Source organism: Chiloscyllium plagiosum, unplaced genomic scaffold, assembly GCF_037043375.1.
Source record: "Chiloscyllium plagiosum isolate Xiang-an unplaced genomic scaffold, Cpla_swu_hap1 HiC_scaffold_18, whole genome shotgun sequence".
Lineage (NCBI taxonomy): Eukaryota > Metazoa > Chordata > Chondrichthyes > Orectolobiformes > Hemiscylliidae > Chiloscyllium > Chiloscyllium plagiosum.
In genome coordinates, this window is record NW_028270156.1 from 106,004,573 (window position 1) to 106,020,098 (window position 15,526).

Genomic DNA, 15,526 nt, shown 5'->3' on the forward strand with positions numbered 1-15,526 from the left:
TCCAGCACATAGTCTGAACCCTAAACTGGGGAGACTGTAAACCTCCTCGTTTTATATATTTAATTAAGCCGCCAGCCCACAGTCAGTGCCATAAACTGAGGAGACTCTCAGTCTCCTGGTTATATATATTTAAACAGCCAGCACCGAGTCTGTGCCCAAAACTGGGGAGACTCTAAATCTCCTGGATATATATATTTATTTAATCAGCCAGACCCGAGAGAGTGCCCAAAACTAAGGAGACGCTAAATATATTGGTTTTATATATTTAACCAGAAGGCACAGAGTCAGGGCCCTAAACTGAACAGGTTCTAAATCTCCTGGTTATATCTATTCATTTAACCAGCCAGCCCAGAGTCAGTGCCCCAAAATGTGAAGACTCTAAATATCCTGTTTATAAAAGTTTTAACCAGCCACCACACAGTCAGTGCCTTAAAATGAGGAGTCTCTAAATCTCCAGGTTATATTTAATTAACCATCTCGCACAGAGTCGGGGCCTGAAAATGAGGAGACTCTAAATCTCCTGGTTATATATAACTAACCTGCGAGCACAGAGTCAGTGCACCAAACTGAGGAGATTCTAAATATATTGGTTATATTTCAGTATTTAACCAGCCAGCACAGGGTCAATGCCCTATAATGAACAGAGTTTAAATGTGTTGGTTATATTTATTTGTTTAATCAGCCAGCACAGAGTCAGTGCGCTAAACTGAGAAGACCCTAAATCGTCTGGTTATATATATTTATTTAACCATTCAGCAAAAAGTCAGTGCCCTAAACCGAGGAGACTGCAATTCTCCTGCTTCTATATATTTAACCAGCCAACACCGAGTCAGTGCCCTAAACTGAGGAGATCCTAAATCGTCTGGTTTTCTATATTTATTTAACCATTCAGCAAAATGTCAGTGCCCTAAACCGAGGAGACTGCAATTCTCCTGCTTCTATATATTTGACCAGCCAACACTGAGTCAGTGCCCTAAACTGAGGAGAATCTGAATCTAATGGTTATATATATTTATTTAACCAGCCAGCAGAATATCAATGCCCTAACCTGAGGAGACTCTAAATCTCCTGTTTATATGTATATTTAACTAGATAGCACAGTCTCAGTGCCCCATAATGAGCAGACTCTAAATCTTTGGTGATAAAGATTTAACCAGCCAGCACAGAGTCAGTGCTCTAAACAGAACAGACTCTAAATCTCCTGGTTTTATATATATTTATTAAACTGGCCAGCACAGTGTCAGTACCCTAGACTGAAGAGATTCTGAATCTCGTGGTTATCCATACTTATTTAACTAGCCAGCAAAAAGTCAGTGCCCCAAACAGAGGAGACTCTAAATCTCCTAGTTATATATATTTATTTTACCAGCCAGCACAGAGTCAGTGCCCAAGAATGAGCAGGCTTTAAATCTCCTGGTTATGTATATTTAGTTAATCAGCCAGAATAGAAACAGTGCCCTAACATGGGCAGTCTCCAAATCCCCAGGTTATATATCTTTAACCAGCCAGCACAGAGTCAATGGCCGAAGCTGAAGAGACCCTAAATCTCCTGGATGTATCCATTTATTTAACCAGCCACCACAGTCAGTGCGCTAAACTGAGGAGACTCTTCTTTCGACTGTGACGTCTAGGAATGGACAACGGAGAACTACAAACCTGCGTATACAGAAAACCGACAAACACGGACCAAATACTTTACTACACCAGCAACCATCCCAACACACACAAACAAAGCTGTATCAGAACACTATTCCAACGATCCACCACACACTGCAGCACAGACAAACTTCGGAAAACAGAGGAGAACCACCTATACAACGTATTTAAGAAGAACGGTTACTCAAAAAATACAGTGCACAGATTCCTCAAGAAGAAGCCACGACAAGCAGACCAAACACAGCCAGAAACCCTAACAACCTTACCATACATCAAAGAAGTTTCAGAAATGACAGCCAGACTACTAAGGCCCCTCGGAATCCTAGTAGCACACAAACCCACCAACATTATAAAACAAAAACTAACAAACTTAAAAGACCCAGTACCATCCATGGACAAAACCAAAGTCAACTGCAAAATTCCATGCAAGGACTGCCACAAACACTACTTTGGACAAACAGGAAGAAAATTAGCCACCAGGATACACGAACACCAGCTAGCCACAAAAAGGCACGACCCTCTCTGCCTCGTAGCCCGACAGCTGCCTCAAACCTACAGCTCAGCGAGCAAACCTACATCCTTAACCTCAACCTGAGCTACAAACCTTCACAAACCTTGCATATAACAAGCTGTTTAATTAAATATAACCAGGAGATTTAGAGTTTTCTCATTTTCAGGAACTGACTGTGCGGTGGCTGGTTAAAACATTTAGAACCAGAGTATTTAGAGTCCCCTCAGTTTAGGGCACTGACTTTCTACTGGTTGGTTAAATAAATAAGCAAAACGATGGGTTTCATATTCTCCTCAGTCTAGAGCACTGACTCTGTGCTGGATGGTTAAATGAACATGTGTATCCTGGAGATTTAAATTCTCCATAATTTAGTGCACTGCCACTGTGCTGGCTGGTTAAATAATTATACATAACTAGGAGATTTAGGTTCTCCCCAGTTTAGGGCAGTGACTGTATGTTGGCTGATTAAATTTTTATAAGAATATGTAGAGTCTCCTCAGTTTAGGGCACTGACTGTGTGTTGGCTGGTTTAATATATATAACCAGGAGATGTAGAGTCTCTAGTTTAGGGCACTGACTTTCTGCTGGTGAGTTAAATAAGTATATGTAACCAGGACATTTACAGTCTGCTCATTTTAGGGCACTGACGCTGTGCTGGCTGGTCATATGTAACCAGGAGATTTAGAATCTCCTCAGATTAGGGCACTGATTCTGTGATGTCTGGTTAGATATATATAAGCAAAATATCTATAGACTCCTCAGATTAGGGCACTCACTGTGGGCTGGCAGATTAAATAAATTTATGTATCTAGTAGATTTACAGTTTCCTCAGTTCAGGGCTCAGACTATGTGCTGTATAGATAAATACGTATATATAAACAGGAGATTTAGAGTGTTCTCAGTTAAGGGCATTGACTCTCAGCTGCTGTTTAAATATATACAACCTGGAGATTCAGAGCCTCCTTAGTTTAGGGCACTGACTCAATGCTGTCTGGTTAAATATATATATGATAAGGAGATGCAGAGCCTTCTCAGTTTAGAGCACTGATTCTGTGCTGCCTGGTTAAATAAATGACAGCCAGACTACTAAGACACCTCGGAATCCTGGTAGCACACAATCCCACCAACACTCTAAAACAAAAACTAACAAACTTAAAAGACCCAGTACAACCCATGGACAAAACGAACGTCGTCTACAATATCCCATGCAAGGACTGCAACAAACACTGCGTTGGACAAACAGGAAGAAAGTTAGCCACCAGGATACACGAACACCAGCGAGCCACAAAAAGACACGACCATCTCTGCCTCGTAACCCTACACACTGATGAAAAAAAAACACCATTTCGACTGGGACAACACATCTATCCTGGGACAGGCGAGGCAAAGACATGCCAGAGAATTCCTAGAGGCCTGGCACTGCAACCACAATGCCATGAACAAACACATAGATCTAGATGCCATCTATCAAAACCACAGAAAATGAACAGGAAATGACATCACCACAAATCCCAGGAACCCCATCAAGGAGAAAGATATAAATAGAAAGCAGGAGACAACAGCTTCGCCTCACTTGGAGGTCACCACTGATGATATTACCTAGCCAGGTAATGAAACGTCTAGATATCAAACCTACAGCTCAGCGAGCAAATCTACACTCTGGTTAAATAGATATATGAAACTAGGACCTTTAGTGTCTCCTCAGTCAAGGACACTGACTTTGTGCTGGATGGTTAAATAAACCTGTATATCCAGGAGAAATTAAATTCTCCACAGTTTAAGGCACCGACATTGTGCTGGCTGGTTAAATACATATATATAATTAGGAGATTTAGCATCTGCTCATTTTAGGGCACTGACTCTGTGCTGGATGATTAAATAAATATATATAACCAGGGGATTTAGAATCTGCTCATTCTAGGGCACTGACTCTGTGCTGAGTATTTAAATCTACATATCCAGGAGATTTAGAGTCTCTTCAGTTTGGGGCACTGACACTGGACTGGCTGGTTTGAAAAAAAAACAGCTATAACTAGGAGATTTAGAGTCTCCTTAGTTTCGGGCACAGACTCTGTGCTGGCTGGTTAAATAAATAGATACAACCAGGAGATTTAGAGTCTCTAGTTTCGGCCACTGACTGTGTGTTGGCTGGTTTAATATATACAAAACCACGAGATTGAGTCTTCTCAGTTTAGGGCACTGACTTTCTGCAGGTGAGTTAAATAAATATATGTAACCAGGAGAATTAGAGTCTCCTCAGTTAAGGACACTGATTGTGTGATGACTGGTTAAATATATATAACAAGGATATTTATAGACTCCTCAGATTAGGGCACTGACACTGGGTTGGCTGGTTATATAATTATATGGAAACAGGAGATTTAGAGTCTCGTCAGTTTAGGGCACTAATTCTATGATGGCTGATTAAATAAATATATTTCACCAGGGGATTTAGAGTCTGCTGATTCTAAGGCATTGACTCTGTGCTGTGTATTTAAATATACATAACCAGGAGATTTAGAGTCTCCTCATTTTCTGGAACTGACTGTGTTGTGGCTGGTTAAAACTTTTATAACCAGAGTATTTAGAGTCTCCTCAGTTTGGGGCACTGACCCTGTGCTGGCTGGTTAATTGTATATAACCAGGACGTTTTAGGTCTCCTCAGTTGAGGGCACTGACTGTGTGGTGGCTGATTCAAATTTGTATAACCAGGATATTTAGACTCTCCTCAGTTTGGGTAACTGACTCTGGGATGGCTGGTTAAAAAATAGATATATCGGGGTGGTTTATAGTCTCCTCAGTTCAGGGCACTAACATTCTACTGTCTAGTTAAATAAATATGTCAAACCACGAGATTCAGAATCTCCTCAGTCGAGGGCACTGACTCTGTGCCGGATGGTTAAATAAATATATATGACCAGGAGATTTAGATTCTCCTCACTTTAGGGCAAGATGGATAACCAGGTATTAATAGCCAGGAGATTAAGAGTCTCCTCAGTTTGGGGGCACAGACTCTGTGCTGGCTGGTTAAATAAATAGTTACAACCAGGAGGTGTAGAGTCTCCAGTTTAGAGCACTGACAGTGTGTTGGCTGGTTTAATGAATATAACCAGAAGATTTAAAGTCTTCTAAGTTTCGGGCACTGAATTTCTGCTGGTGAGTTAAAGAAATATATGTAATCAGGGCATTTAGAGTCTGCTCATTTTCGGGCACTGACTCGGTGCTGGGTGGTTATATGTAACCAGGAGATTTAGTGACTCCTCAGTTTAGGGCACTGATTCGGTGATGTCTGGTTAAATGTATATAACCAGGATATTTATAGACTCCTCAGATTCGGTCACTGACTGTGGGCTGGCCGGTTAAATAAATTTATATAACTAGGAGATTTATAGTTTCCTCCGTTTAGGGCTCAGACGATGTGCTTTAGAGATAAATACATGAATATATAAAACCAGAAGATTCAGAGTCTCCTCAGTGTGGGGTTACTGACTCTATGCTGCCTGGTTAAATAAATATATAATCAGGAGATTTAGTGTTTCCTCAGGTGAGGGCACTGAATCAATGCTGGCTGGTTAAATAAATATGTGCAACCACGAGATTTAGATTCTGTGCATTATAGGGCACTGACTCTGCGCTGGTTGGTTAAATAAATACATAAAACCAAGAGATTTAGATTCTGCTGATTTAAGGGCACTGACTCTGCACTGTCCATTTAAATATATATAACCAGGAGATTTAGAATCTCCTCAGTTATGGGCATTGACTATGGGCTGGAGGGTTAAATACATTTATATAACTTTGTGATTTATAGTTTCCTCAGTTTAAGGCTCAGACTATGTGCTGCTGTTTAAATATATACAACCAGGAGATTCAGAGTCTCCTCCGTTTAGGGCACTGACTCTATGCTGCCTGGTTAAATAAATATATAATCAGGAGATTTAGTGTCTCCTCAGGTTAGGGCACTGACTCTGTTGGCTGGTTAAATATATACAACCAGGAGATTGAGTCTCCTCATTTTGGGGCACTGACTGCGCTGGCTGACTAAATAAATATACATAACCAGGAGATTTAGAGGTTGCTTATGGTAGGGCACTGACTCTGGGCTGGCTGGTTAAGTAAAAACATATAACCAGGATATTTAGAGTCTCCTTTGTTTCGGGCACTGACTGAGGCTGGTGGGTTAAATAAATATATAACCAGGAGATTTAGAGTCACCACAGTTTAGGGCTCAGACTATGTGATGGATGAATAAATACATATATATATAAACCAGGAGAAAGTCAGTGCCTTAACTGCGGAGACTAAAATCGCCTGGTTATATATATTTAAACAGACAGCACAGAGTCAGTTCCTTGAAATGAGGAGACTCTAAATCTCCTGATAATCAACCAGCCAGCACAGAGTCAGTGCCTTAAAATGAGGAGGCTCTAAAACTCCTGGTAATTTATGAGTATTTATCCATCCAGCACATAGTCTGAGCCCTAAACTGAGGAGATTCTAAATCTCTTAGGTATATATAGATATATATATATATTTAATTAACCCACCAGCACAGAGTCAGTGCCCTTTACTGAGGACACTCTAAATCTCCTGTTGTTTTGAAATTAGTCAGCCAGCATAAAGTCAGTGCTGACTCTGTGTTGGCTGGTTAAATAAATATATGTAACCAGGCCATTTAGAGTCTCCTCAGTTTGGGGCACGGACTCTGGACTAGCTGGGTAAATCGATATATAACTAGGAGATATAGAGTCTGCTCATTATAGGGTTCAGAAAATGTGCTGGCTGTGCCCATAACTGAGTAGACGCGAACTCTCCTGGTTATGTATATTTAAATACACAGCGCAGAGTCAGTGCCCGAAAATGACCAGACTCTAAATCTCCTGGTTATATGTATTAAACAAGCCAGCACAGAGTCAGTGCCCTAAACTGTGGAGAATTTAAATCTCCTGGACGTACATGTTTATTTAACCATCCGGCACAGAGTCACTGCTCTAGACTGAGGAGAATCGGAATCTCGTGGTTTTACATGTTTATTTAACTAGACAGTAGAAATTCAGTGGAGAGTCTAAAACACCTAGTTATATCTATTTTTTTAACCAGTTTTTGTTTGAGAGTGTTGGTGGGATTGTGTGCTTCTAGGATTCCGAGAGGTCTTCGTAGTCTGGCTGTCATTTATTTGACCAGGCAGCACAGAGTCAGTGCCCTAAACTAAGGAGGCTCTGAATCTCCAGGTTGTACATATTTAAGCAACAGTTGAGAGTCAATGCCATTAACTGAGGACACTCTGAATCTCCTGTTTATATATACGTATTTATCTATACAGCACATAGTCTGAGCCCTGAACTGAGGAAACTGTAAATCTAATAGATACATAAATTTATTTAATCTGCCAGCCAACAGTCAGTGGCCTAATCTGCGGAGTCTTTAAATATCCTGGTTAGATATATTTAACCAGACATCACAGAATCAGTGCCCTAATCTGAGGCGATTCTAAATCTCCTGGTTACATATAACCAGCCAGCACAGCGTCAGTGCCCTAAAATGAGCAGACCGTAAATGGCCTGGTTACATATACTTATTTAACTCACCAGCAGAAAGTCAGTGCCCTAAACTAGAGACTCTAAATCTCCTGGTTATGTATATTTAAATACACAGCAGAATCAGTGCCTTAGAATGAGCCGACACTAAATCCCCTGGTGAAATATATTTATTTAATCAGCCATCATAGAATCAGTGCCCTAAACTGACGAGACTATAAATCTCCTGTTTCTATATAATTATATAACCAGCCAACCCAGTGTCAGTGCCCTAATCTGAGGAGTCTATAATTATCCTTGTTATATATATTTAACCAGACATCACAGAATCAGTGCCCTTAACTGAGGAAACTCTAAATCTCCTGGTTACATATATTTATTTAACTCATCTGCAGAAAGTCAGTGTGTTAAACTGAGAAGACTCAATCTCGTGGTTTTGTATATATTAAACCAGCCAACACACAGTCAGTGGCCGAAACTAGAGACTCTAAATCTCCTGGTTGTATCTATTTATTTAACCAGCCAGCACAGAGTCTGTGCCCGAAACTGAGGAGACTCAAAATCTCCAGGTTATATATAATTAACCAGCCAGCACAGAGTCAGTGCCTTAACAGCGGAGACGCTAAATCGCCTGGTTATATATATTTAAACAGACAGCACAGTCAGTTCCTTGAAATGAGGAGACTCTGAATCTCCTGATAATCAACCAGCCAGCACAGAGTCAGTACCCTAAACTGAGGAGACTCTAAATTTCTGGTTGTATATATTTAATTAGACAGCACACAGAAAGTGCCATTTACTGAGGTCACTCTAAATCTCCTGTTGTTTTGAAATTAGTCAGCCAGCATAAAGTCACTGCTGACTCTGTGTTGGCTGGTTAAATAAATATATGTAACCAGGAAATATAGAGTCTGCTCATTTTAGGGTTCAGAAAATGTGCTGGCTGTGCCATAACTGAGTAGACTCTAAATCTCCTGAGTATGTATGTGTTAGTACACAGCACAGAGTCAGTGCCCGAAAATGAGCAGACACTAACTCTCCTGGTTATATGTATTAAAAAAGCCAGCGCAGAGTCAGTGCCCTAAAATGAGCAGACACTAAATCCCCTGGTTATATATATTAAACCAGTCAGCACAGAGTCAGTGCCTAAACTGAGGAGATTCTAAATCTCCTGATTATATATATTTATGTAACCAGCCAGCACAATGTCAGTGCCCTAACGTGTGGAGAATTTAAATCTCCTGGATATGCATATTTAATTAACCACCCTGCACAGAGTTTCTGCCTTGTCTGAGGAGAATCTGAATCTCGTGGTTATATATATTTAAACAGACAGCACAGAGTCAGTGCCCTAACCAGAGGAGACTCTAAATCTCCAGGTTGTATATATATATATATATGTTTAACCAGCTAACACAGAGTCAGTGCTCAAACTGAGGAGACTCTAAATTTCCAGGTTATATATATATATTTAAACCGATGGCACAGAGTCAGTGCCCTTAACTGAGGAGACTTTAAATCTCCTGGTAATTTATGTGTATTTATAAATTCAGCACATTGTTTAACCGGAAACTGAGGCGACTCTAAATCTGGTTATATCTAGTTATTTAATCCGCCAGACTGCAATCAGTGCATTAACAGATTAAATATGTTTATTTAATCGTAGAGTTGAGAGCCAGTGCCCAAAACTGGGGAAACCCTAAATATCCTGATTATATATATATATTTAAACAGCAGGAACAGAGCCATTGCCCTAAACTGAACAGACACTAAATCTCCTGGTTATAGCTATTTGTTTAACCAGCCAGCCCAGAGTCAGTATCGCAAACTGAGGAGACTCTATCCCTCCTGGCTATATACATTTAACCTGCCAGCACAGAGTCAGTGCCCTAAATTGAACAGAATTTAAATCTCCTGGTGACATGCATATATTTAACCAGCCAGCACAGAGTCAGTGACCTAAAGTGAGGATTCTCTACATCTCCTGGTTATGTATATTGACCCAGCCAGCCCAGAGTCAGTGCTCGAACCTGAGGAAACATTAAATATCCTGGATACATGTATTTAAACAGGCAGCAAAGAGGCAGTGCCCGAAACCGAGGAGACTCGAAATCTCCCGGCTCTCTCTCTCTCTCTCTCTCTCTCTGTATATATATATATATATATATATATACACATATATATATATATATAAATCCATCCAGCACACAGTCTGAACCCTAAACAGGGGAGACTGTAAATCTCCTAGTTATATGTATTTATTTAAGCCACCAACCCACAGTCAGTGCCATAAACTGAGGAGACTCTAAATCTCCTGGATATATATATATATTTATTTAATCAGCCAGACCTGAGGGAGTGCCCAAAACTGAGGAGAAGCTAAATATACTGGTTTTATATATTTAACCAGAAGGCACAGTGTCAGTGTCCTAAACTGGACAGGTTCTAAATCTCCTGGTTATATGTATTCATTTAACCAGCCAGCCCAGAGTCAGTGCCCCAAACTGTAGAAACTGTAAATATCCTGTTTATAAAAGTTTTAACCAGCCACCACACAGTCAGAGCCTTAAAATGAGGAGTCTCTACATCTCCAGGTTATATTTAATTAACCATCTCCCACAAAGTCGGGGCCTGAAAATGAGCTCCTGTGAGGAGGTTGAGCAATTCATCAACTTCACCAAAACATTCCACCCTGGCCTTAAATTTACCTGGGCCACCTCTGACACCTCCCTCCCCTTCCTGGACCTCTCCATCTCCATTAATGACGACCGACTTGACACTGGCATCTTTTACAAACCCACCGACTCCCATAGCTACCTGGATTACATCTCTTCCCACCCTACCTCTTGCAAAAATGCCATCCCGTATTCCCAATTCCTCCACCTCCGCTGTATCTGCTCCCAGAAGGACCAGTTCCACCATAGAACACACCAGATGGTCTCCTTCTTTAGAGACCGCAATTTCCCTTCCCTCGTGGTTAAAGATGCCCTCCAACGCATCTCGTCCACATCCCTCACCTCCTCCCTCAGACCCCACCCCTCCAACCGTAACAAGGACAGAACACCCCTGGTGTTCACCTTCCACCCTACCAACCTTCACATAAACCAAATCATCCGCCGACATTTCAGCCAACTCCAAAAAGACCCCACCACCAAGGATATATTTCCCTCACCACCCCTTTCCGCCTTCGGCAAAGACCGTTCCCTCCGTGACTACCTGGTCAGCTCCACGCCCCCCTCCCATCCTGGCACCTCCCCTGCCACCGCAAGAACTGTAAAACCTGCGCCCACACCTCCTCCCTCACCTCTATCCAAGCCCCTAAAGGAGCCTTCCACATCCACCAAAGTTTTACTTGCACTTCCACTAATATCATTTATTGTATCCGTTGCTCCCGATGTGGTCTCCTCTACATTTGGGAGACTGGGCGCCTCCTAGCAGAGCGCTTTATGGAACATCTCCGGGACACCCGTACCAATCAACCAACCGCCCTGTGGCCCAACATTTCAACTCCCCCTCCCTCTCTGCCGAGGGCATGGAGGTCCTGGGCCTCCTTCACCGCACCTCCCTCACCACCAGACGCCTGGAGGAAGAACGCCTCATCTTCCGCCTCGGAACACTTCAACCCCAGGGCATCAATGTGGACTTCAAACAGTTTCCTCATTTCCCCTTCCCCCACCTCACCCTAGTTCCACACTTCCAGCTCAGCACTGTCCCCATGAGTTGTCCGGACTTGTCCTACCTGCCTATCTCTTTTTCCACCTATCCACTCCACCCTCTCCTCCCTGACCTATCACCTTCATCCCCTCCCGCACTCACCCATTGTACTCTATGCTACTTTCTCCCCACCCCCACCCTCCCCTAGTTTATCTCTCCACTCTTCAGTCTCACTGCCTTTAATCGCGATGAAGGGTTTTTGCCCGAAACGTCGATTTTGCTGCTCCTTCGATGCTGCCTGAACTGCTGTGCTCTTCCAGCACCGCTGATCCAGAATCCACCCCTGTGTTCTCTGTCTATACCATGATGTTTAGATTGATTCTAATCTAAAAAGTGAGATAATGGAGTTTTACATAAATTCATGCGGCAAGACGTGTCTGATTGTGGACATGGATCCCACTATTACGCATTGGATCACCTCCCACCTTTTGCCTGGCAGGTGCTCATGTGACTCAGCCAACTTTGTCTATCTTATACGTTGCAGGCAAGAATGCCCGGAGGCATGGTACATTGGGGAAACCGAGCAAAGGCTACGACAACAGATGAATGGGCACCGCACAACAGGAGGGTTCCCTCCCAGTTGGGGAACACTTTAGCGGTCCAGGACATTCAGCCTCGGACCTTCGGGTGACCATCCTCCAAGGTGGACTTCGGGACAGGCAGAAGAGAAAGGTGGCCGAGCAGAGGCTGATAGCTAAGTTCGGTACCCATAGGGAGGGCCTCAACCGGGACCTTGGGTTCATGTCACTTACAGGTGATCACCATTGCACTACACACACACACACAGAGATATTCCTACGCGCACACGCACACGGACACAGGGACATACAGGCACGCACACAGACACCCATGCACAGCTTTATAGACACGCACACTCCCACACTCACACATGCACCCCCTCACAGACTTAAGACACTCTGCACTCACTACACACACAGACACACACACACTTTCTCACACTCACAACCCCCACCCCAGACAGACACACCCACACAGACAGACAAAGACCCACATGCACACATATATTTTGTGGGTGAATTTGTACTTGCATGCAGTTTTTGTACTTTGCTCAAAAACTGCATTCATTCATGTAGAAATCTTGAGCTCAAAAACTGTATGAATTTATGTAAAAAATACTCCCTGACTCTTTTCTCTGACCGTCTGCCTCATGACTTTTTAAAATTCTGGAAGGCCATTCCTCAGCCCTGAAGCCCCAGGGAAAACTGTCGAAGCCTATTCAGCTTCGTGCTATTGTCCAAACAGTGCAAACCTTGCAACCCCTTTCAAATACTTTCTAAATTGCACCACGTTCGTTACTGAATGCACGATCTGTTAGTGCTGAAGTGAAGCGACGCTGAAACATTAGTAATGACAATTTTAAGCGCTCTCTGCCTGTAGGGTAGCGTGGCCGAGTGGTCTAAGGCGCTGGATTTAAGCTCCAGTCTCTATCAAGTCGTGGGTTCGAATCCCAACGCTACCAAGATCGCGGCTGTTCTTCTGCAGGCAGCGAAACTTAGCAGGCCCTGTACATTTTCGTTGTTGTGTTTGCAGCCGGTCAGGCCTCGAATCCAGACTGACGCTGAAAACAGTGGAACCCCGTCATCTGCACTGCTTTACGATGAATATGTGGAAACTTTGGTGCCAGTTTCTGTGTCTCAAATAGTCAGCACGTTTGGTTGCAAGTTTGGTGGTTCGAGCCTGCCCTTCGCACCGAGCCTCAATGATTTCAGTTCAAGCATTGAGACCGACACTGCAACCACGAGAACTCAGCAGAGCCCGCCGCTAGATGTGGCCCCAATCTCTCCAAGGCCCCGCTGCCAACAGAAAGCGGCTATTGCAGCTTCAATCACCGGCTTCCTGCTCAGCCCTGGGACACAGTACATGGAAAATCCTTCCCCAGGAACGGCTCTTCCCGTGTCAGAGGGACAACAATTCCACTTTAAATTGAGAACGGCTTCAGAAGATTGTTCCTGTCCTTGGAGTGTTTCATAAACAAAACTCCTGTCTCGCAAATAAGAAGTGGGGAAAGTTGTTGGCAGGAAGGATAGAGAAAGTGCTGACTGTGAGGACTCTGTCTCGGCAGCAGGTGGGATTCCTTCCACCCGAAACAGGAGTGATTGCGTTTCCTTAGGGAATTTCCCAATTGATTTAACGTCTGCCAGAGTGATTGGGAATCATTCCGGCCACCTAAAGATGAGGATAAAAAGATGAAAATATTTATATTGAATCTTAAATCCAGAGACAAGTGCTAAATAGATAATAATGTTCTGAACGAATACTAGCTGAGAAATGGAAAGTGTGGATGATGACATTTGTGATTGGGAGGAATGAACTGGATCCTTGCAAATTACAATGCCAGGTGAAATATGCTCAGTATGAAATGACACACTAATTAATCGTGAGCCAGGCCCAGCTACTTTAGTCGGTACAGCATGAGAAGCTTAATCTCAGGACCGTAGGTTCAAGCCTCACGATGGGCCCTTTCAGTCCTTTAAAGAAATCCAGCCCTCTGCTCCACTTGAGGGATTGCAACCCAGTGCAGGGGTCGTTTTTGACACGTGGATCCGACTGTGTTTGATCACACATCGGTTTCTGAGTGAAAGCTGTCTCCACTTTCCTGGAAGTGCCAGAGACAAGTTTATCAGTGCGGCCGAATATACGATGAATTGTGTCTCTTTCAAAACGTCAGGTTCCACTCCAAACGTCCACCAAACAGAGTGCTCAGAGACACAGAACGCAAATGTCTACTTGTTGGGGGGACGGGGTCTGACAGTGACTGCTCAATGTCAAATGGTCCTGAACCAAAATGAAGTGATTCAGACCGTTCTGACGGAAACCGAGGGGAACTCGCCTGAACGTTTCACAATTCACACGGAAAATGATCTTGTGTGCTCATGGTGGTTCACGTAATGGACAGTTTATTGTCAGTAACAGGGGTGGGGGTGGGGCAGAATTGTGAGGTTTCACAGTGGGACAGAAGTGATCTGTGTGAACGGGTAAGTCTCACATCCCCAGAGCATGGAAGAGCTGATTGGTCCAGGATCACTCCCATCTTCTGTTTCGGAACCAACAAATGAAATTGCTGAAAATCTCAGCAGGTCTGCTCGCATTTTGGAAAGGAAAAGTGTTAAGACTTCGGGACTCGTGACATTTCTTTTTGCATACCCATCTCCCTCTGGATTTGTACAGTCTTCCTTTTTATTGACTATCTTCTGGCTTCCAACTTTATTCTCTTGTATTTTATTTTCCTCTCCAACCGTTTTCCCAGCTTTTAAATTTGTATCAGATCTGTCCCATCTCTCACTTTGCCCATTTATGACCGAAGAACTTGGAAATGAACAATTAACTCTGTTTCTATTTCCTTAGATACCAGATGCCCAGAGACCGGAATGTATAGGATGACGGTTAGCCCATAGTCTGCTCTGCCATTCGATCATGGCGAATATCGCTCTCAATCCCATTCTCCAGTCTTCTCCCTGTAACACTCATTCCCCCTGAATTTAGGACCCAGTCTTTTTTCCCAGACTGGGTCTTCATCCGCCCCAAACCCCTTCACATCTGCTGGCGGCTATTACACCGTGTCTCTCGGTGATCGCGCTGAGTTTCAGTCCCGCACGGCAAACCCAATCTGTTCTGAACAACGCAATCACCGCTGCGGGACAGCTCGATCAGGTCTCTGGCCCCACTGTGTTTGTGCAGGGGAGCAGTTATCACCTTCACCTCCCATGGGAAGGATCGGTCCTTCAAATATCCGGGCAGTAAAAACGATTGGCTTGTGTGTGAACATAGATGAAGGTAATTGCTTTCTGACCTGGTCAGTAAACCTTACTCTGTATGTCCCTGCCCATTCCTGCCGTTGTCGTGAAAGGGAATGCAAGTCCAATTAATTGCCGTGTACGGTTTTATTCGATACACATTCTTCATTGTTCAGAATATAGGTGGATGTTTCCAGCACAGATAATCACTATTTTCAAGAATGCAGTCGGCGGGCCCTGATACCTTTCTGGAGAGTAGAAGCATCAGTTTCTGCAGAAAGTGGCCTCGTTCAGAGCTGAGCAGAAATATTGTTGTTCCCGCTTTAAGGGCGACAGTTTTCCAGATGGTGATC

At 43.3% G+C, this 15,526-nt stretch overlaps 1 non-coding gene across 1 annotated transcript; it reads left to right on the top strand.

Moving 5' to 3' along the window:
- The first annotated feature begins 12,816 nt into the window (after positions 1-12,816).
- On the top strand, positions 12,817-12,898 carry trnal-uaa (transfer RNA leucine (anticodon UAA)). The gene has a single exon. It is a non-coding gene; the product is annotated as a tRNA-Leu (tRNA).
- Positions 12,899-15,526: the final 2,628 nt, after the last annotated feature.